This window comes from Acomys russatus, chromosome 21 (genome assembly GCF_903995435.1).
Source record: "Acomys russatus chromosome 21, mAcoRus1.1, whole genome shotgun sequence".
Taxonomy (NCBI): Eukaryota; Metazoa; Chordata; class Mammalia; order Rodentia; family Muridae; genus Acomys; species Acomys russatus.
In genome coordinates, this window is record NC_067157.1 from 12,620,131 (window position 1) to 12,645,389 (window position 25,259).

The window sequence follows — 25,259 nt, forward strand, 5'->3', positions numbered from 1 at the left end:
AGCAGCATGTACAGAGAGTAGAAAGGGACTACAGCAAAGCACTAGATCCCTTGAATATTCATTATAGCTAGCAGCTTAATGTTTCTATGGGACTCCTGAGTGTGTGGGCAAATGGGCTCTGACTCTTGTGTGTGCTTGAGGATTCTTTTTCTTCTGCTGGTCACATTGTCCAGCCTCACTGTGATGTTTTTGGCTTTATCTTTCTATTTTGTTTAAATTGTATCATGTTTGGTTATTATCTCTTAGAAGCCCATCCTTTTCTGAGAGACAGAAAGGAAGTTCATCTGGAGGGGAGGTAGGGTAGGAACTAGGAGGAATAGAGGGGAGGGGGTAAGGATGCCGGGCTTATAACCAGGATGCATTCTATGAGAAAATAATATATTTTCAATAAAGAAAAAAAAAAAGAAAGGAAAAGAAGGAGAAGAGGGAGGAGAAAGAGAAGAAGAAGAGGAGGAGAAAAGTATTTCAAGCTAAGTTATGTTTTCACTTCAGCTGATACTCATCAAAGACAAAGCCAATGGGTTTTATCTAGGAAGTTTTCCAAAATCTTCTAAATTTTTTGCAAAGTGATGTAATCACAGAAATCAAGAGGTTTAAAAACTCTGCTTGCTGTCATTTATGCTCCCCTGTCATTATTTCTGCCCTATTCCATCTCACCTCCCTATGTGTAGTAGCTAGCTATTCCAGGGACTCAAGGAGAAGAAACTTCATAACCCGAGACACTTGCCAGTTATAGCCTTGGGAAATTGAGTCCTTTTCTTTTGTGTGTATTACATATATTTCTTTTTGGTAGAGAGTTTTGATGGTAATAAACAATCTGGAATGGACTATAGGTTTCTGTTGCTTCTCATTCTACTTTTTACAAACTCTTTAACATGAAAGCTTCTCAAACCAAATGTACTAGTGTTTGTCAAAACATGCCTTGAGGAATCAAAGTTAAGAATCCATCCTTCAGTGAAGTTGCTTTAATTGCTGTTGAGTCTTGCAGAAATATGAGAACACGATTGGTATTTACTAAGCAACAGAGAAAAATCAGTACACTATCTTAATGATTTTGATGAGTGTGTCTTTACCAAGGACAAATTGCTTGTGCTCCCATTTCATTTAAATTTGCCTGATATAGCTAAAACTGGAGCATACAGAACATCCAATTAATTTTGATAATGAGTACATATTTATCTGTATAAGAAATAAACAAACACATTGTCATTCATATACAATTAAATTAATATGTGTGGTAATCACATCCTTATTTGGCAGTCCTATATTGCAAGTTGGATGCCTAAACTTAATTATGAAATAATTATATCTCCTATCTTTGGCTAAGGATGGCTGTATCTTCTGTCTCAGCAATTGTGTACATGTGGTCCCTGGGTACTTAGAAATCTACATTGCACTCCAGACCTATTGGAAAAACTCAGATCCAATAGTTAAAGTAAACCCTGGAAGTATTTCTTATACATGCTCCAATATGGGAATCACTTTTATTCCTTTGCCTTGCCAGGCAGAACATAGCTTTTATTCCTACTTGTACAATCATCTGAAAACATGTATCTCCAAGAAATCCAGTTAAAAATGAATGAGGAATGCTAACAACTGAACAAGCAAGGACATAGTCAACACTTTGTTAAATAAATTATAGAATACCGGTTTCAAATAATTAAAAATTGGCATTTGTAATTTAATATAGCTACTTTGTTCTGCTCCTCATTAGCATTCTACAGAAGAATGATTTACATTCTTTAGGGAATGCTGTGAAGTCACTTAACCCATAGACTTATCTTCAACAGGCAATACACAGTATAGAGTTGTAACAAAAGTCAATTGACTTTAATATACGCCCTGCCTGAGTTAATGAGCCCCTTTTGGTTCCTGCCTCTTAGTTCCTTAGATGCAAACGTTGTCAGGCCTACATCATGCTTTCACTTACACAAGGCAAAATGAATAGTTGACGACGAACTTGATAGCGTAAGTAAATGTTAATCTTAATATCTCAAACTTGTCATAAACACATATCAAGGTACACAACATGAAACTGGCTTCATCCACTCAAGCCTTGTTAAAAAGCAAACATAGTTCAGACAACTCAAAGACTCAGTGATCCTCATTCAGATCAAGGGCAGAACTCAAGAGGTCATCATTCAAGTTGATTTATCTCAATAGAGATATGTGTTAATCTCTGTGAAGTATGGCCTCAACCATACCATAGGGCCGGAAATCATGTCTGATGATTAGACCAAAGAATAGCTCTATTTTGGGAGACATTACTATTTTGAGAAAGGACATGTACTACTTACTATAATTTAAATGACAAAGACAGGTAAGTTTTGTTTACAGTTTTGCAAAAAAAAAAAAAAAAAAAAAAAAAAAAAAAAGAATGATGCAACAAATGGGTTTGTGGCAGTAATATGTTGATTGCTGCTTCACTTTAAGGCTCTTTTGGAGCCTTGTGCCTTGCAAAGGATCTGTTCTTAGACTAGGTGGCTCAAGAATTCTGTGGCTCTGTTGTATGGAGTGTCTAGGACATCCAGCCTTGCCAGGCAGAACAAAGCCACATGAGTGGTGACAGCCTGCTTAGGAATATTGTCAGTACTAGAACTTTCCATTGACAGTGTACTGAACCTCATAAAATCCAATTATCCCAACCACATGATTCACAATTAAGGTAATGCTGCAGTCCAGGAATTGAGATGTTCTTTGGACCTGTACGGTCCCCCTAGTGACTCAGACATGCTTGCTACGGGCTGATACTGAGGTGAGTCTGTCCTGAAAATACAAAATAAAAAGCAAAGCAAAACAAGAAAGGGTGTCTCTAAAATCTTAGTATTACTTTACAAATGTTTCTGGTTTGGGTGATGGAAACTTTCCTGGGACTTTGAGCCTCTTAAATGCAGTTTCTTCTATTGCTAACTTAGAACCCCAATCCTTTTCATATTACCATAGAATATAAGATACTTTTGGTATTACTTTAAATGTGTTTATGGGGTCATTATAGTTTCCATCTCCTCTGGGACTAGACTTGCAATTGAAGTGAAACTTATGCCATTCACCTTTGTCCCTGGGAAGCCAGGCAAGGAAGGTTGATTGTGTTCAAAGTGCAATGTCTTCATGTATTGTAAGTAAGTTTCAGAGATTGAGCATTTCAATACCAAAGAACTGTTTGCACATACGCAGTCCAACCTTTCCTCAAAGTCACACTATTGGAACAAATATAACTTTACATATGCCATTTGGTTATGGTTCACAAAAATTAAAACTGTAGCCATGAATTAATACCTTTCTTAAGTAATACCTAAGGGTATAGATCTTAGAGAGATTAATCCAAATAAAGATGATTAATTGCCAAGTTGCACAATTGTATTTGGAAGTTTCAAGAGTCAGTTTGTATTTCATGAAGATGAAAAGAGTTAAGTCTAAACATCACAGTGTAAGATTAAAGTAATCTTCCTAAGAGGGATTGAGTTGCAAAGTTACACTATGTTTGAGTTTTCATTTATTTATTTTTGACAGTTCTCTCACTATTTTAGTATATTTTTCAAATTGAAAAATATAACCATTCATCTCTTTCTTCTCAATAATTTTACTGATTTTTTTTTTATGAAAGGCTATTTTATAAAGGTTAAAAAAACAAGGTATGTTTGCTTGGTCATAAGATGTGAAGGTAATTTGAGAGTTATTTTATTTAGTGCAGCAGTGTTATATAACCTCATTATTAGTTCTGAGAATGAAAGAGGATCACTTATTTCTGCACATATATATTAATAAGGTTAGCTCTTATTCTAATTGTGTTTTCTTTGGCTATGCTGAAATTAAATTAATGCTTTATATTAGTTTAGAAATTTTTCCTTGTAGTAGGGCATACACTGTCATTTAAAAATAACACAAAACACAAAAACCAAAGAGCATATCCAGTGGGTAATGATACATCTCCAAAAAAGACTTTAAGGCCTGGGTCTGCAGTAGACCAGGCCTATGTGTTCACCCATCCCATTCCATTCCAATGGACACTTAGAGGAATGCCAGGGGCAGTTATTGTCTGACTGTATGTCCTGGAACTTGTGTAGAAACATTGTGTCTAGTGTACGATGCCAGAGGTCACTTGAGAAACTTTGCAGAGGCTTCAGTTGTCCTGAAGGTAGGGCTGCTCTGTCTGCTTCCCTAGGGACACTGTGATGAAATTCCAATAAGATGTGAAGACAGTCTTTACCTTCCCATTAGTTTTGACTTGAAGAGGATGATGAGATAGGGTCTTATTGCCTCTCTCAAAATATTTCATTATTGAAAATTCTGTCATCTCACCTCAAAGTTCCTAAAAGTCTCATGCCTAGAGTAAACAGAATGCGTTAAACGAGAGTTTGAGCTACATTAAACAAAAATGGAGAATTAGTGGTAGCATATTATTTCTCCTTAGCTCCCAAGGGCCAGAAATGGTGTTGGATCTCCAGCATGAAGGACTGAAACTATAGAGTCATTGGCATCTAAGATACTTACCTTCTGTGACCCTTTTCTTCTCAAGATACATGGTCACATGCTTGCATTGGCCCTGTTATCCTAGTGTCTCCTTCAGTTTCTTTCAGCAGTACATCTTCCTGCTTTATGTATGTCCACAGCAAGCTGCATACCTTTATCTCTGAAACTCAGTAATACATTATTTGCTTATGTTAAAATTTATTAGGAGTGAGAAGGAAACCATATTGATATTCTAAACTAGAATCCAAGGTAGCTTCTATTGTTCATTGTATAAGGAAGCCCTGAAATTTAGAGATGATGAAATTTCTGATAAGTGTTAAAGTAAGTAATGAATGTGACCTAGTCACTTAACTTTAGAAAGACAGAATGACAAAGTGAGCAAACAAATCTTATTTATGGATACAAAGCACTGAGTGAAAAAGTAAACACTTCAGCCTGTGGTGTCAGTTCTTTAAAGCATCAGTGCTTATTTACTGATAACAAGGTGAAGACACTCCTGTCTTAATTTTTTTTTCCGAGACAGAGTTTCTCTGTGTAGCCTTGGCCATCCTGGGCTCACTTTGTAGACCAGGCTGGCCTCGAACTCACAGCGATCCACCTGCCTCTGCCTCTTGAGTGCTGGGATTAAAGGCGTGCGCCACCACGCCTGGCTCTCCTGTCTTAAGTTTTGAGTGGCGAGCAGTGTGGACCGCGTTTGGAGGCTCCAGTGAACAATTCAGGCACTTTCAAATTCTAGTACAAATCGATTCTCTCTTGAATAAAAGTTTGAAAAACATGATCACTTTCTATACGTAAAACTTCAGAGTATCCTGATCAATAATGCACAATAGAACCAGGGTAAAAAATGCAGAATTCACAGAAGCCTCCTTTGTAGCGTCAAATAAAGTCAAAAGATAGCTGATGGATCAGACTGCAAATCTAATAAAAGCTAGATAAATAAATACACTCTTCCCAGTCATAAGGATTACTTTTGATCTCTTGGCAATTAAATTGGTATACTCTATGATGGTTTAAGACTGCTGCCTGCCAGGGGTCCCACTCAAACTAAGGCACCAGCCAAGGACAATACAGGCGGTAAACTTTAAACCCCTACCCAGATCTAGCCAATGGTCAGAACATTCACCACAGTTGAGTGGAGAGTGAGATATGACTTTCTCACGTACTCTGGTGCCTCACATTTGACCATGTCCCCTGGGGGGGTGGACCTGGCTGCACTCAGAGGAAGGATAGCAGGTTACCAAGAAGAGACTTGATACCCTATGAGCATATACAGGAAGAGATAATCCCCCTCAGGAACAGTCATAGGGGAGGGGAATAAGGGGAAAATGGGAGGGAGGGAAGAATGGGAGGACACAAGGGATGGGATGGGATAACCATTGAGATGTAACAAGAATAAATTAAAAAAAAAAAAAAAAGACTGCTGCCTGGTCTACACTAAAAACAGGAAGTGAATGTTGGAAAATGTGCCATAATAACAATATAGACTTTGGTGGCCTTGTAGTCATCACCCCAAATTGAATAATGTTATCTACTTCATGACAAAGTCACTATAGACCAGTAGACTCATTATTCACATTACGAACTCAGCTTTATTCATGTTTTCTCCTCAAGTACTAGTTGAAAACAAAGGCAACCATCAAAACAGGCTGTTTCCGCAGCTGCTTGACTCCACACACATGGAGAAGAAAGCTTTAAATTCACAGGCAAAGCTATGATAAGAGACAACATGGAGTGGTGATGCATTCTTGTGGTGGGGATACTTCTCTGGAGTCAAACAGATATATCTGGAACAAAATGTGTTTGTGTTTCATGTTTAGGTGAACTTTCCCTTCTTTAGAATCCCAGGAAGACTGTCAGGAGCACTTGGGGATCTTGTCAAACTCATCAATCCTGTTAAGCATAGGTCTGAGCATCTTTGACTTCCTGAGCATTATTCTTTTCTACAGGCAAAACTCTTTTTTTTTTTTGGAAGGAATCTTTTTTTTATTGGGACTAATGTACAATACTGAGGAATACAGCCAGGAGCATGTTATCAAACTGTTGTAAACTAAACAACACATGACACATGAAAATGAAGGTGTCTTTCCCACTAGTCACTAGAGTTTATCTAAGGTTGTGAGTGAAAACTTGAGCAGAAATTTTGAAACATCTTTCACTGAGATGTCACCTTCAGGAGCCAAAGACAGTATAACTCTCCCAAGGCAAGTATATCTTGCCTGTTTATAGATAAAACTCTTTAAATGTAGGCACCGGTAAGGATTTTCTGAAGAGTTCTTGAACAGTACAAGAAGCACTCCCAGCAAATAAAATTAGACCAAAAATAGAAACTTCAACATAGCAAGCCAAGCAAGGCAATTAGCACAGCGAAAAGACAACCTACAGAACGGAAGAGACAATTGTCAGCTGCACACCAGAAGTTACAAAGTACATTAAGAACTGTGAAAATTAGGAATCTAAATGACAAACCATCCCATCAATAAGTAGGTGACTAATAGTTTTCAAAAGAAGAAGCACAAATAGTCAATAAGTGTATGGAAAAGCATTCAACATCTTTAGCCTTAATGAAACTAAAATTAAAGTTGGCTTGACAACTTATCTCATTCTAATCAGAACGGATAACAAAGGTGAATGAACAAGGACAGATGCAGACAAGGATGCTGGGAAGAGAAATGCTTATTGACTCTTGGGATAGATGTAAAACTGGAACAGCCAGTTTACAAATAAGTGTAAATGTTCCTGAAGAAATTAAAACCATCATTCCAGCTGTACCACTTAGTCAAATGACCTTAAGGCAACATATTGTGGAGGTGCTTGCACCTCTATGTTTATTGTTTCACGACTCATAATAGCCAGGAAATGGAACCAGCGCAGATGTCCAGTAGCAGATGAATAAATAAAGAAAATATGATACATATACATAATATTTTATACTGTAAAGAAGGATGAAATGATGGCATTTTATAGGATAAAAGGATTTAACTGAAGATCATTATGTCAAAAAAAAAGTCAGACTCAGAAAAATTCTGTATTATCTTACATGCAGTTTTTAGAACTGTGTATATGTGAGAGGGACATGAAGGCGATACCATGAGAAGAGGTCTTGAGGGTGGGAGAACGGATGGCAATGAAACAAATACGGTAAGAAAGTGATACCAGGGAAACCAGGCGCCCCCTTTTCTTTAGTCTTATTATTATTGCTGCTGCTGCCGCTGCTGCTACTACTACTGCTATATTCAAACAGAAGCTCAAGGATACTTTTATTATACTTTATAAGAAAAACTAGAAGGCAGGCAAACTATAAATCTTGTGGATTTTCTGAAGAAGAATGGAGAAGAGAAGGGAAAACAGCTGTAGGAGGAACAAGGCCTGCCTCGAGCAGGAGCAAGGACCACCTGGCAACACGCATGCGCACAAGGAGGCCTTCATGTAGAGTCCCGAGACCAACCTGGACATGCCCAGGCGTGCCAAGAGACTGACTGCCCAGGGTCTGGTAACGTCACGGTGGGAACCAAGGAGGAGGCGCTACAGTAGCAGTTTGTAGTTCGGGAGCCAATGGAACACTGGGAGGGGACGTCTAAAGGCATGCCATATTTCAGCATAAATGAGTCTGCTTCTGCCTCATGCCGGACTCCCGGAGCCTGAGTTCTTGTCTCCGGGCCAGCTCATCGCCACCTCCAAGGGCACTGGGCAGGAATAGTGTATTTTTGAGTTAAGCCCCCATGAAGGTTAACCATGTACCACAATGCAGACACATGGTTGTGAGGGAACTTTAGAGAAAGAGTAAGGACATGCAAAGCATCAGGAGAACCATGCTTAGAACACAGAGAGTAAAAAAGAAAAAGAAAAGGCTACATGACTGTGGCAGTAGGGGATGGGAATTCTGGGAATGAAAAATATATTATCTCATGAAGTGGATAATTATTCCTCATATCTCTTTAGTATGGTTCAAGGTATAGCTTACCTTTCTCCCTTCCTGTAGGGTGGCCCCCTACAGGGTGATCCAGTCAGAACTGTGCAATCATGCATTTTATCCCTTGTACTTTATTCATTCATTTGTGATCACAGTTTTCATAATATGATTAAATAATTAATACCTAGGTGAAAGTTCATCCAAAGGAAAGTGGCTCAGAAAATGGTCTTTTTGAGATGTACCTGCTACAGCCTAGCAGAGTCATTGGCACAGTACGTCTCCACACGTCTAATGACTGGTCCCAAACTACAAGAGCTTTAAGTCTGATGACTATTTTCTTTTTCTGTGCCAGGTCATGGAACAAATAATTTTCTCTGTGTGTGACTTGTCCACAAAGGGCAGAAGTAATCTAGTATAAAATTGCTTAAAGGGTTATTTTCTATTTCTTTTTTCTCCTTGAAAAAGGTTACTCTAAAAACACAGACTATTTGTACATCATTCACCAATGGAAGTCTCTTTTCATGCCTTATACAGAAATAAACTTCTGAGTAAATCAACCGATAGTAAATCAATAAATAAATTTTTATATAAAAAAGAAAAAAGAAAAACAAAACAAAACAAAAAAAACCCCAAGCAAGTAAACAAATAAGAATCAGAAAAAAAAAATGAACTCCAAAATTTTTATAAAAGTTTTAGAATGGGATGTATCAATAAAAAATGCCACTAAAAGTCAAAATATTAGTGTGGCTTAAAGTGAAGCCTACTAAACTTTCCCCCACAGAACTTGAAATGCCATAGAAATTTTGGGTTAGCTGTTGTCATCAGTGCAGAAGTTAAAAAAAAAAAAAAAAAAAAAAAAAAAAAAAAAAAAAGAATGACAAGAGTTTTGATGGCCAGGCTCAGCTCTGAATCTGACCCATGGCTGTCATTTTCAAGCCTTCAGAGGGGCTCTGTGTTGCTGTTTGAAGTAGGCAAAGACTCCCAGGCACAGCATGCAGTTTCCTGTCTTCTCTTCCAATATCCCATGTTGTTCTGCGGCTTGCCCAGGGTATTTCATGGAGGAATATATCATGGTAGTTGACACAACAAGGTCGTTCACACAGTGTCCAATCATAAACCCCATTATTAAATGCAAATGTGTTTGCTCTTTCTGCATATTTAATGTTAAATAGGTACATTTTTCTTTTAAGGAGCTCTCCACCTCTGAAATGGAGCCCCAGGGTAATCACACACGGGCTTCATAGGCGGAGATTTATAATCTTACGTTGGACTACAAGTTCCCTTATGGATAAACTTGAGTAGAGTAAGGATTTGGAGGATGGAAAACAAAACCAAAGGCTGATGCCAGCCTGATGCTGTGGCACTGATTCAGGAAAGAAATGGCAGTGTGTGAAAAACAATATTGGAAGAAAGGAGATCTTTCTCTCATATACGTGTGTGTGTGTGTGTGTGTGTGTATGCCTGTATACACATATATATCTATATATGCTTGAGAAAGAGAGATTTTGACAAGGAAATATCTGTGGGGTTTCTTTGTTTTCATACATGAATGTTCCTATAAGTTTTCTTTGTTTACTATTTTTCTGTTTTTACATATACATTTTATTATTACACATGTGTACAATAAACTACCTACAGCAAGAAGAAGCACAAAATAATCAGGAATTATATAAGTGTTACATTCATAGTATTTTGGCTATTTGTATTTGGCAGCCTTGAATAAAACACCTTTCCTATTTTGGTGAGTCTAAATATAAATCAATATCTATCATATCTCATCTTTATCAACTTAAAACATCTATCTAGACCTAAAAACATCTTAACCCCTAAACAACTGAGCTTAATTGTAAAGCTAAACTATCTAGTCTTCAACCGTATCAGAGACTTGAGAAAGAATAAAATTAATTATCTGAGTAGACAGGAAGTACAGGTTAGCAGCTTCCAAAATGAGAACATCAGAGACAGTTTGCTGCCTGAACAGTATTTTTGACAAAGAAGCCATATCCACACAATGGAAAAAAGATAGTATTTCAACAAGTAGTGCTGGACTAACTGGATGGCTACATGTAGAAAAATGCAGATAGAGCCATATTTAACATCATACACAAAACTGAAGTCCAAATGGATTAAAGACCTCAACATAAAACCAGACACACTAAATCTACTAGAAGAAAAAGTGGGGAAGAGCCTGGAACTTATGGGCACAGGAAACAACTTCCTGAACAGAACACCAACAGCTCAGGCTCTAAGATCAACAATTAATAAGTAGGACCTCATGAAACTGAAAAGCTTCTGTAAGGCAGAAGACACTGTCAACAGAACAAAAGGACAGCCTACAGATTGGGAAAGGATCTTCACCAACAACTCAGGGTTAATATAAAAAAATATATAAAGAATTCAAGAAATTAAACACAACTAAACCAAATAACCCAATTTAAAAAATGGAGTACAGAACTAAACAGAGAATTCTCTATAGAGGAATATCAAATGGCTGAGAAACACTTAAAGAAATGCTCAGCGTCCCTAGTCCTCAGGGAAATGCAAATAAAAACAACTCTGAGATTCCATCTTACACCTATAAGAATGGCTAAGATCAAAAACTCAAGTGACAGCACATGCTGAAGAGGATGTGGAGAAAGGAGAACACTCTTCTATTAAAAGAAGTGCAAACTTGTACAACTACTTTGGAAATCAATCTGGCTCATTCTCAGAAAATTGAGAATAGTGCTACCTCAAGACCCAGCTATACCTATCCTGGGAATATAATCAAAAGATGTCCCACCACACAAGGGCATTGGCTCAACTATGTTCATAGCAGCTTTATTCATGATAGCCAGAATCTGGAAACAACCTTGATGTCCCTCAACTGAAGAATGAATAAAGAAAATGTTGTACATTTACACAGTTGAGTACTAATCTGCAGGGTTTCTGCCTGATGAATTATAAGGGAGATTATCAAAGGAGAAAGTGTATAGACAGGTTTGAGCTGAAGTGCCCAAGAAAAGAATTCTTTCAAAGGAAGGCACTGTTTACAGAAAAGATATTTCAATGAATTCAGTGTCACCTCTCTCCAGTAGAGTCTGTGTGACAAAAATAACACAGGCCTGAGACTAAGACCCCCTTTTTTTAGGCTAAGACCCCCGACGAGGGACGAGTCTCCTGGACTGGGGTCGATGTTCCCGCCAGCAGAAACTGCAGTTTCAAAACTCTCTGTGCTGGAAGCTATCTTCTGTTTCTCTCTAACTCTAACTGCATTTCACTCCCAAAGTGGGACTCCTCAAGCATAGCAATAGTTGCTATGAGACCCTGGCCCCGGACTGCAGCCAGGAAGTCTGCGGCTAAAGTAGTTCTGTTTCAGTTCTATTTATTAAAAGAGACATGACTAGAGATTAATCATCAGTTAACAAGTTACACCATGGCCTACAAAGAAATGGAGTATTTCAAAAGACTTGAGGCAGGGTCTCTCACTGAACTTGAAGCTCACCATTTTGACTGGACTGAATTTAGGACCATCAAGCTCCTAGAACCTGCCTGTCTGTACCCCACAGCACTGGGGTTACTGGCATGAGCTGGCATGCCCATCTTTTATGAGGGTACTTGGGACTGGATCTCAGTGTACCATGATTGGTTCATGAGTGATCTTACCCACTGGACTTTCTCCTCATCCCGTTATGAAACTTTAATAGTAGATTCTTTTTTTTTTTTTTAATGTCTCACTGTCATGGAAGACAAATTTAAAAATCCGGTAGGTATTTGGTTAGAATGCACTCATATGGTTCAGTGCTTTAATAATAATAATACACTGATTGACCTTTAAATCAATACTCCACTCTGTATATTTCCTTTCTTCCTTTCTTTCTTTCTTTCTTTCTTTCTTTCTTTCTTTCTTTCTTTCTTTCTTTCTTTCTTTCTTTCCTTTTAGTTTTTCAGGACAAGATTTTTCTGTGTAGCCTTGGCTATCCTAGACTTGCTTTGTAGATCAGGCTGGCCTTGAACTCATAGCAAGCCACCTGCCTGTGCCTCCCAAGTGCTGGGGTTAAAGGCATGTACCACCATGCCTGGCTCACTGTGTACAGTTTCAACCAACATGTACTAGTTGCAAGGATATTACTTTCAAAACAAAAGGAATTCTCTGATAAACCTAGGAAACCCTTGTGATGCTCCAAGTTGAAGAGGATCACAAGGAGAAGACTTTCTTGCTCTCACCATCATGCCTTCATCTGGCATGTCCATTTGGAACCATAGAAGGACAAGAACAGGCAGTGGTCCAGCTTAGCATGGAAAATGATAATCAAAGAGGAAAGCATACACATATTCTGGACTCGGAATTGCTGAATCCTTTACTGAGTTTGAAGACAGTCTTAACACAGCTGGACCCCTGTGTCTCTGCAGTGGAGACTACATTGCATGCTTTATTTCTGGGCTTGTCTTTGTTTTACCACATGACAGAACATTTTTCTCCAGGATTAGTCTCAAACTTACAGGTTTTGGTTTGTGGAAAATTTGGTTGATTTTTTTTAAAACAAATATGCAAAGTGCCTTCTACCATCTGAAGGCCAGGAATATAGCCATAAATCAAGCAGTCTGACTGTCCTATGGGGAAGACTCATCATGGAAGGCAGTAAACAAATAGAGCTCAGCATGCTATCTGATGTTCATGGTGCTAGCTCTGGCTGCAAAGTAAGCAAGTAGTGAGAGCATTAGGACGTGGAAACCAGTGGCTGGGTGGGGAAAGCTTTTCTGTGAGTGACATTCAGGGTAGATTTGAGGGACAGAGGGCGTGAGTCACACAAATGTGGAAACAGAAAAGCATAAAGGCGAGCTTTGATTTGTGAATCCCTCAGTTTTACTTAAATTTGAGATTTTGGTTTAAGCCCCTTTGCTTGAAATTGAGCACACCTTGATATTTGTGACATCTCAGACCAAGTGATGCACCAGGAGACCAGAATTTAGGAAGCCACTAAGCTCCCATTCTGTGTCTCCTGGCACCCTGCCTCCTCTTCCAGGGTGGTTTTGAGCTGCAGTGTGAGTTCATTTTGGATCTACACAGTGTGAATGCCACTCCACACTCTGAAGAGGCCTCTGGCTCTGTGGGGTGGGATAGAGGTTTAACTAGGTGGCTTTGAATTCAAGACAAAGCATGTAGCTGCTCTGGCAGCTTTGCTCCCGGCTTGGGTGGACTAAGTTCTCAGTGAAGACGGAAAATTGTAGAGTTAGTGAAACCCAGTAGGGAAGTGAATTTCAAGTAACCACAAAACTCAAGCTGCTGTGATGGAACAACATCCACCCTAATCGGCAAAGAGACCTATGACATTTGAAAACCGTACTCATCGCCTGGTTTTGCCCTGAAGGGTATTCATTAAGGTTTCTTGAAACACAAATAACAGTTAAAGGTTGTATATATTGAAAGTGTACAGGATGAAATTTCAGCCTAATAGAAATTATCCATTGTGCAATCACAGCTTACTCTTTTTGGGGGGAGGGTAAGACTACTCAAATGACCACTTTAGTGAATTTCGGACTTACAATGCATGGTTATCAACTCCAGTAAGCAGGTAGTATTTTAGAGATTTCAAATATTCTTAACTTTTTGTAAATACTGCTCCGTCTGCCCCACCCTAGCAGACTCTATGTATTTACCCCTCTAACTCCATTCCCTAGTTTTGACTTTTTTGAGATTCCACATATAAGTAAGACAATACAGGGTGTTTCCTGAGCATGAATTATTTTACTAAACATTATGATTTTCCAGGTTCATTCACATTGCCACTGATGACAGGGCATGTTCCTTTGTCAGGGCTGAATAGTACTCTGTGTGTGTGTGTGTGTGTGTGTGTGTGTGTGTGTGTGTGTGTGCGTGCGTGCGTGCGTGTTTGTGTGTATATGTGTGTATCATAATTTCTTTTTCATTCACTTCTCAACAGATGATTAGACTGTTTCTGTATCTTGGTTACCTGAATAATGCTGCAATCGATGTGAGATGTTGACATTTTGAGGTGTATACATAAAGTTGAATGCCTTTCTTTTGTGTGTACCCATTGTGTCCTCTCATTGTCACTTCTCTCTATTCTTACTCATTCTACCAAGCTTTGGGTCTTTGTAGCCTACTACTTATTGTATTTCAAGAATTTATTAAAAGTCTCATTATGGACTCAGCGCTACTCATTATACGTACTATTTAGGAAGAAGAATCTCTAACAGTTAGTTAGAGCCTAACTACTCTAGCCTTGTCTGTTTTTCTCTTTAAGAATCATAGCATCTCTCAATTCACGCTTACACAAGGACTGGTGGTATGCTAGGCTGTGCTGTTTCTAAGCACTGTGTACTAAGTAATGCATATATTGTTTAGTTGAAATTCATAACATTTTTTTTTCTGAGACGTACCCTACAGTGGATGTCTACTAACTTGCTTTTCCTTTCTAATCCATAGGCAGGGACCTAATGAACTTTCCAGGAGTATTTCTTCTATTTAGATCGAACCTAGTATTTCTTTATACTGTCCTATTTACTATTTTTCTTTGTTTTATTTAATTTTTATTGTAAATAGGCTTTTTTTTTAGATTGACTGATATCAGATCTTCTCTCTTTCGTTCCTACAGTCCCAACCCCACCAGTCTCACTCCTGGCTCTGTAGCAGAACACCTGCCGTGGTCCCACTCTTCTTCTCTGACCCATCCCCAATGGATCAAAAAGATATTATCCTCCAACCTTCCTTCCCAACTCATCCCAGTATCTCAGCCTCCATCACCAGCAGGCATTCCCTGTAGACATACCAGCTGAGCAGGCCAGGAAAACAGGTCAGCTCCCCAAAGGCATTCTTCACTCTCTCTTCTCCAAACCCAGTCCCTCAGTCTCGTTCCTAGCTCTGTAACGGAAGGCCCGCTGCAGCCTTTCTTCTTTCTCTGACCACATCTACTGTGGATGGCCCAGACCTTCTTCTCCAAAACTCCTTCTCTCCACCTGTTGCTTTATCCCGGTTTCAGCTCCAGCAGGCAGTCCCTGATAACCCACAATCTGTCACTCCTGCCAGAGAAGCTTTCTGTAGCTCTTCCTGCCTCCTTTTCCTCTAGATCTAATCCCAGAGTCTCATCCCCAGCACTACAGCTGCCGTTCTGGGGTGACCTCTCTTCACTGTCTCCTCCAGTCACTGAAGACACAATAGCTTCTAATTGAACATTCTGCTCTCATCCCTCTTATGAACCCCCCCTTCAGACCCCTAGACTATCCCAATCCTAAGTGTCAGCTCCTAATATCCAGAAACACATTAAAAAACAAACAAACACCTGGAACCCCCAGGGGCAGAAACTGTCAGGTCCAAAGAAAATTTCCTACCAGGCAACATATTCCCTGAAAATCCATAAAAGAAACAGAAACCAAGGAACAAACCATCCACCCAACAAAGACAAATCTACAAGTCAACACTTACACCTGTAACATCCTAACACTGACGCCTATAAGCCAGTGTAAAAACATAATCAATAGCAGCCAGGGCAGAAAATATCCACTAGAGCACTGGTATCCTACCACAGGGGGCTCTGGATATTTGTACAAGACAAAGACCTTAAGGTGATAGAAGTTTCTAAGTAGGAAACTAAATAATCTTCAAGGAAATCTAAGAAAACACAAATAAGCAGTGCAAGAAAATGAAAAAAAAAAAAAACTTCAAATCTTGAAAAATGGAAATAGAATCAATAAAGAAAAACCAAACTGAGGGAATTCTGAAAATAGAAAATTTAGAGTGTTGAACAGGAGCTACAAAGACAAGCTTCAATAACACAGAACAAGAGGTGGGAGAGAGAATCTCAGGCACTGAAGACAAAGAGAAGGAATTGATACATCAGTCAATGAAAATGTTAAATATAAAAAACTTCTGACATAAGGGGTCCAAGAAATCAAGAACAGTATGGAAAGACTAAATCTAAGAATAATTGGAACAGGAAGGAGAAGAATCCAATATCAAAGGCTCGGAAAATATTTTCAATAAAGGAATAGGAAAAAAAAAAACTTAACCTAAAGACAGAGATATCTAAAAATGGACAAAAGCGTACATAACAACACAGATTGGACCAGAAAAGCACTAAACAAACAGAACAAAGAAACAATATTAAAAGCTACAAGGGAAAATGAGCAAATAATATACAAAAGCAGACATATTAGAATTACACCTGACTTGTCAATGGAGACTATAAAATCCAAAAGGCTTAAACAGATGTCCTGCAGACTCTAAGAGACCACAGATGACAGCTCAGACTACTATACCCAGCAAAACTTTAAATCACTATAGATGGAGAAAATAGGATATTCCATGATAAAGACAATTTATACTATATCTGTTCACAAAGCCAGCCCTACAGAAGGTTATAGAAGGAAAACTTCAAGTTAAGGATGCTAACTATACCCATGAAATCACTGGAAATAAACAACCTCACACAAGCAAAATGAAAAGAAGGGAAACACCCTCCCCCACAAACCTACAACCACACCCTCCCACACACATACACACACATGTGGAACCCCTACCACCACCAATACCACCATCACCACCACCACCACCACCAAAAACAACATACAAAATATCAGGAATCAACAATTACTGGTCATTAATATCTCTCAATATCAATGTTCTCAATTAGCCAATAAAAAGATACAGGTTAACCGAATATATGTGAAAACAGGATCCATCTTTCTGATGTATCCAAGAAGCATATTTCCATATCAAGCATAGACATTACCTCAGGAAATATATTCCAGGAAATGACTTAAGAAGCAAGTTAGTTGTAGCCATTTTAATATCTAACAACAAAGACTTCAAAGGAAAACTAATCAGCAGAGATATGGAAGGACACTATATACTTATCGAAGGAAAAATCTACCAAGATGGCATTTCTGTTCTTACCATCTATGCCCCAAACATAAGGGAACCCGTATTTGTGAAAAAAATATCATAATCAACAACAAAAACTACTACAGGTTAAATCACATTTTGACTCTGACACACTGATAGTGGGAGACTTCAATTACTCACTCTCACCCATGCACAGAACATTAAGACAAAAATTAAATAGAGAACTACTGGAGTTAACAGACTTTATAGATCACATGAATCTAACAGGTATTTACAGAACATCTCACCCAAACACAAAAGACTATACCTTCTTCTCTGAACCTCAGGGAACTTTCTCCAGAATCAGACACAAAGCAGGTCTCAACAAACACAAAAAATTTGGAATAACTCCCAGCACCCTACCAGAACACCATGGATCACACAACAATAGAAACAACAGAAACCCCACAAACTCATGGAAACTGAGCAACTCTCTGTTAAGAAAGGGATTCAAGACAGAAATAACGTAGAAACTAAAGGTGTTCTATAATTGAATGAAACAATACAAAGAATCACTGAATAAAAGAACTGGTTCTTTGAAAAAAATCAGCAGGCTAGGCAAACCTTATCTAAACTAACTAAAAGGTAGAAAGAATATCAAAAGTAACAAAATTAGAAATAAAAACATGAGCATAAAACCAGACATTGAGGGAATCCAAAGAATCATAAGGACACTAAAAACCTATATGTCATCAAATTGAAATATCTAAAAGAAATAGATAATTTTCTTGATAGATACTACTTACCAAAGTTAAATCAAGAAGAGATAATCAATTTAAATAGACCTATAACCTCTATTGAAATAGACTCAGTTATTAAAAGTCACCAAACAAACAAAGCCCAGAGCGAGATGGTTTTAGCACAAAATTCGATTAGACTTTCAAAAATAGTTAATTATTCACAAAATAAAAACAGAAGAGGCATTGCTAAATTCATTTTATGAGGCTGCAGTTGCCCTGATACCTAAACCACATAAAATCCAGTAAATAGAATTATAGAACAATTTCCATTATAAACATAGTTGCAAAATTCTCAATAAACTACTTGCAAACAAAATCCAGGAACACATCAAAAAGATTATCCATTATCATCATGTAGGCTTCATTCTAGAAATGCAGACATGGTTCAACATGTGAAATCAATAAATATAACCCACTTTATCAACAGACAAAAACAAACAAACAAATGAACAAGCAACAACAACTACCAAAAACCACATGAACATCCCATTAGATACAGAAAACACCTTTGAAAAAACCCAATATATCTTTATGACTAAAGTCTTGGACAGATTAGGGATAAAAGAAACATACATCAACATAATAAAGGTACATTATAGCAAATTTATGGCCACTATCACATTAAATAGAAAAATCAAAGCAATTCCATTGAAATCAGGAACAAGACAATAGCGTCCACTCTTTCCATATCTACTCAACATAGTACTTAAAAATCTTAGCCTGAACAATAAGGTGAAGGGATTAAGGCAATACAAATTGGAAAAGAAGAAGTCAAAGTATCTTTATTTGCAGATTATATGACATTATTACATATAATGCCACATATTATATCACTAAGTATCACTGAGATCAACAGTTAATAAATGAGACCTTGTGAAACAGAAAAGCTTCTGTAAGGCAAAGGATACTCCCCTTTGGACAAATCTGCAGCCTACCTAGTGGAAAATTATTTTTAAAGACTTTACATCTGATAAAGATCTTATATATAAATACATAAAGAACTCAAGAAACTAGATATCAAAGAACCTAAATTGTCTAATTAAACATGGGGTACCTATGTAATGAAAGAATACTCAATTCAGGAATCTCAAAAGGCTGATAAACACTTAAAGAAATGTTCAACAGCTTTAGCATTAGGGAAATACAACTCAAAATGGCTCTGAGATTTCATCTTATACCTGTCAGAATAGGTAAGATCAATAACACAAGTGACAATTCATGTTGGCAAGAATGTGGAGCAAATGTAGCACTTCTCCATTGCTGGTAGGAATGCAAGCTTGGAAATCAATATGCATGCTATGGAAATCAATATGAAACTTCCTCAGAAAATTGAGAATCAATCTACTTTAAGATCTAGCTATACCACAGTTGAACATATACCCAAAAAGCACTTTATTCTAATATAAGGACTCTGGCTTAGCTATGTTCACTGCTGCTCTATTCATAATAATAGGCAGAAACTGAAAACAACCTAGCAGTCTTGAGCAGAAGAATTTATGAAGAATATATGCTATATTTACATAATAGAGTATTACTCATCTGTTAAAAAATGACATCATGAAATTTGTAGGCAAATGGAAGGAACTAGAAAAAAATCATCCTGAGTGAGGTAACTCAGACCCAGAATGATAAATATGATATGAATTCACTTATATGTGGATATTATTTATTAAATAAATGGTAACCAACCTACCAACTATAGGCCCAGAGAAGTCAGGTGTAAAGGAAGGGACTCTCAAGGGATGGGGATGGGAGACACATGGATCTCTTTGGGAGGGGAAAATAGAAGAGATTTTATGGGTGGAGTGGCAACTGGGGATGGAATAGGAGTGGGACTGAGATGATCAGGTGGGGAGGGGTACAGGAAATTGAGTTAAGGGAGATAGGTTGAAATGAGAGACATTTGCGGGATGGTACAGAAACTTAGTGCAGTGTCTCCTACTGGCCATTTACTGTCACAAAATGAGGTTTTCAGTACTAGGACTAAGTAGCTTTCTATTGCATTATTGGCCAACGGGGTCCCGTGGAAACCCCCATAACCAAAGATGTTTCCAAGACAATGAGATGATTTCCACAAATTGATAGCATTGCCAATATCTGCACAACTAATACTGAACATGGACAAGTAGAGCTGGTGCCTAAATGGAGCCTTCACCTTAGTATATTTTAGTGTCTTCAGTTCTTGAAGGTACTCTGCAGGTTTAAAAAAAAAAAAAAAAAAAAAAAAAAAAAAAAAAAAAAAAGGAAATACCAACTCAGCCATAAAATCTACACTCTTTCCTTCCTGCAAGATGTGCTAGGACAATAATGGCACAGACATGGTAGTGGATAAGCAATGTCTGATGTTACTTAAGCCCCACTCCAAGAGATGGAATTCGTACCTAACATGGACACTCAGGTGACCAAGCACCAGAGACTACATAGCTCAGAGACCTAGGGTAAAATCAAACTAGTGGTCTAAAATCATCAATAGGATAACTCCTGATGATATTCTGCCACACTCATAGATCAGTGTTTTATTCAGTCATCATCAGAAAAGCTTCCTCCTATGGCAGACAGGAACAGATGCAGAAACCCACAGCCAAACATTATGTGGGGAGATCGGCCTTGGAACATGCAGCTCTAAATTCCTCTCCTTATAGCTCAGTTAATTAAACCTGCAGAAGAGAAGGTAGAAAGAGTGTAAGAGCCAGAGGAGATGGAGGACACCAAGAGTACAAGGCTCACTGAATCAACTGAGGAAGGTTCATAAGAGCTCACAGAGGTGTAAAAAGCATGCAGAGAGATGACATGGTCTGTATCATCCTCTGAATATATATATTACAGCTTTCAGCTTAGAATTTTTATGGGATTTCTGAGTGGGTCTCTGAATCTTGTGCTTGCTCTTGGGATTTTTCCCTTCTGTTGGGTTTCCTCTGTCCAGCTTTGATGTGTTTTTTGTTTTTGTCTTATATTTTAATTTGTCATGTTTCATTGTTATTTCTTAGAAGCCTGTTATTTTCTGATGAGTTACTCCAAGATATTTTATATTATTTGAAGCTATTGTGAAAGGTATTGTTTCCCTGATTTCTTTCTCAGTTCTTTTGTCATTGTATAAAGGGATACTACTTTTTGTGAGTTACTTTTGGATTCAGCTACTTTGCTGAAAGTGTTTATCCACGGTAGGAGTTCCCCAGTAGAATTTTTAGGGTCACTTAACATATACTATCACATTATCTGCCAATAAAGATACTTTTACTTCTTCCTTTCCAATTTGTATCCCCTTGATCTCCTTCCATTGTCTTATTGCTCTGGCTAGGACTTCAAATACTATATTGATCTGGTATGGAGAGAGTGGAAAACACTGTTGTGTTACTGATTTTAGTGGAATTGCTTTGAGTTTCTCTCCATTTAAGGAAATGATAGCTATGGTTTTGATCTGAACATCTTTTATTATGTTGCAGTATGTCCCTTGTATCACTAACCTCTACAGGATTTTTATCATGAAGGGGCATTGACATTTTGAGTCTAATGGGATTATTGTGTGGTTTTTGTCTACCAGGTTGTTAAATGGTGGATTGCATTTTTCAATTTATGTATGTTGAACCATCCATGAAACTCTTGGTAAGGACCACTTGATGAATGTTGTGTGTAATATATTTGATGTGTTCTTAGCTTTTATTTGTAAGTAGTTAATTGAGAATTTTTGCATCTATGTTCATAATGGACATTCTTCTGTAATTCTCTTTCTTTGTTGGGTCTTTTTGTGGTTTGGGTATCAGGGTATCAGTGGCCTAATAAACTATATTGGGTGGTGTTCTTTCTGTTTCTATTTTGTGGAGTATTGATATCAACTTTTCTTTGAAAGTCTGGTAGAGTTCTGTGCTAAAACCATCTGGCTCTGGGCATTTTTTGGTTGGTTGAGTTTTAATTACTGCTTCTGTTTCCATCTCTTGTATTCTGTTGGTGAGGCTTGCCTTTGAGGTTCCTTTTTGAGTTCTTAAATTTTTCATTTCCACTTTTCCCTTGGTTTGTTTTTATTTTATTGACTCAATTTACATTTTCATGCCTTGAACTGTTTTGTTCATTTTTCTTCCTCTATTTGTTTGTGTTTTCATTAATGGTTTCATCCATTTCTTTCTTAAGGACTGTCGTAGTTAGGGTTTCTAGTCCTGTGACAAAACACTATAACCAAAAGTGTACTGAGTAGGAAAGGGTTTTGGCTTTCACAGTATATCATTAAAGGAAGCCAGGAAAGAAACTCAAAGGAGGATGAAACTTGAAGTCAAAAGCTGATGAAGAGGCTATGGATGGGTGATGCTTACTGGCTTGCTCCTCCATGGCGTGATCAGCCTGCTGTCTTATAGAATCCAGGACTACCAGCTCAAGGATGGCACTGTACACAATGGGCTGGGCCCATCTCTATCAATCACTAATTAAGAAAATGCCTTAAGGCTGGATCTTACGGAGGCATTTTCTCAGTTGAGGCTCTCTCCTCTCTGATGACCTTAGACTGTGCCAAGTTATACAACAACCTTTACCATATTCACAAAGGCTACTTTGAAGTCTTTGTCTTGTGCTTTAGCTATATTGGGATCCCCAGAGCTTACTGTGATAGCGTTTCTGAGCTCTAGTGAAGACAGATTATCTTAGTTGTTGATGATTGTATCTCTGTGCTGCCATCTTGGCATCTGGGTTTAGGAAGATTATAATCCTAAGTGTTGATATCTGGTCCTGTATCTTTTATGTGGGTTTTCCCCCCTTAGTTTTTGTTGCCCTCTTTTGTTCTTAGAAGAGTATGGTGGATGGTTGTTGCCTGGTAGGGAATGCTCTGAAATCCTGCCATGCATAACCACTGGTGTGGTACTGTGTAGAATAGTTTTCTACTTATTGGTAGCTGGCACATAGTACTGCGGATAAGCTAGGGGCAGGCTGAGGGAGTCTACAGGAGGGAGAAAAGCAGAGTTTGCCACTGGGATCTGCTTGGTCCCTTGAGAATGGGACAGAGAAGGAGGAGAGGCCATAGGAGGTGGTCTTCTACAGTGTTGGGATGAGACTCAGGGGTTTACCTGAAGTTTACCCCCTCTTTCCCTCCCCAGCATGGAAGGTGGTTCCCAGGAGTTAGCAGCCAAGACAAAGGCATGGGGTGGTGAGGAATGCTATACTTGAAGAAGTTGAGATAGGGGCAGGGAGGAGAGGGAGGCCACAGCAGGTGATCTTTTGCAGAGCTCTCGGGGTGAGACTGTGGGTTGGGTTTGGAGGAGAGGAAGGAGACTGAAAGACTAAAGGTCACCTACCTTCTTTCCTGCCCCATGTGTGCAGTGGGCTCTCAGGGAGAACTATTTAGCATCCTATGATACTCCTGACACTTCTGATACTCTGTACCTTTGCCACTGCTTTTGTTCTGTCTGGATAGCTGTTTCTATATCTACAGATGAATTTGCTGCATGCAAGCCACAAAATATTTTTCATCAGAACTTCCCCACCCACTGTCTGCCTCTGCTCTCTATTCTTGTAGGTGCGGTAGGCTTACAGGCATGAACTTCGTGCTTGGCTTCCTTGCCTCAGTCTTCTGTGTGTCTGAACAACCAACACTCAGACAGAAAGGTCAGAGGAAGGTCAAGGACTATGTCCACCAACTTCTCTCCAGGGTAGCTTTTGCCTGGCCACATCTGATGGTACAGTATCCAGCTCCTTGGAAGATGATTCCCCTCACACCCCATATATCATTGTTTCCTCTAATGTCTGGTAATTGTGCCTTTCCTGTTACTCCTGTTCTCAAATGGTAGATAATTTTCTTGGCTTCACCTGTTTAGCTACCTTTTAAAAAAGTTTCATGCCATTCTAATTCTTAAATCCAGCATGCCAAGGTGTCTGTAAATGGGGCAATTCATGGCATTCATATGTTGGTGGTTTCACTTTTTAATCACCAAATGTCTGTTTTGTTTAAATTTCAAACCATGTTAGAGGAGAATATGGTCAAAATAGTAAAGATAAAAATAGTGGGATATATTCATTAAATAATTTTTAAGATCTTTGACTTATATGTACATAGAGACATTATGTTTGGTCACTCTATTATTCATTTTAATACAAACAAACTGAGCCATATTTGCTAACTCTATTACTTATTGCCTTCTGTCAAATCCACTTACCTCCTCCGTTGAACTCTTCTAAACATCAAACAATCCATTCCAATAGTATAATATCAAGTCTTTTTTTTTTTTTATTTTTTTATTTTTTTATTTTTTATTTTTTATTTTTTTTTATTTTTCAATCTTTTTTTTTTATTAATTTATTCTTGTTACATCTCAATGTTTATCCCATCCCTTGTATCCTCCCATTCCTCCCCCCCCCCATTTTCCCATTATTCCCCTCCCCTATGACTGTTCTTGAGGGGGATTACGTCCCCCTATATATTCTCATAGGGTATCAAGTCTCTTCTTGGCTACTTGCTGTCCTTCCTCTGAGTGCCACCAGGTCTCCCCCTCCAGGGGACATGGTCAAATGTGAGGCACCAGAGTACGTGAGAAAGTCGTATCACACTCTCCACTCAACTGTGGAGAAGTGCCCAGAACAGGAGTTTAATTTTGACCAATAGAGAGTCTCTGGCATGTGTTGCTTCCCAAATCCCAAGCAATCACTAAGTCTAGGTTAAGTATGAATAAACACACACACGCGCACGCGCACACACACACACACACACACACACACACACGCACACACACACTTTCTCTCTCTCTCTCTCTCTCCCCTAGAACTATAAATCTATTTCAGTACAGACAATTACTATCTAATAGTGGATTTATAGTTATTTTTATATCTAGGTATACATAAGAGGAGCATATGAATATGCACATGTACATATACACATATGTGTATGTAAATGCATATATATATATATATATATATATATATATATATATATATATATATATGCTTGTTGAGATTGGCATCTTGCTTGGAAGAAAATCTAATCAGTCAGGACTTCTTAATTGTAGGGCCTCCTAGAAAGGTGACACTTTGAATCTCCAAAATTTACTTCCAAGCTCCCACTAAAAGATAATGGGCTTGAAGGTCTTCAACAGTGTGCTGCTTCTGGAGCTCATTCAAAAATATGTTCTCCATCCTGGAGCCATGTTGAGTTCTTCAGCAAATAGCCTTGAGAAACAAGCTCTAGTCTGCCTGTGCCAATGCAAAAACTACTACTTCAGAGGGAATAAGAGATCGTTTATTCTGAAGGTAAATCTCATTAGCCATAGCCAAGGATTATAGA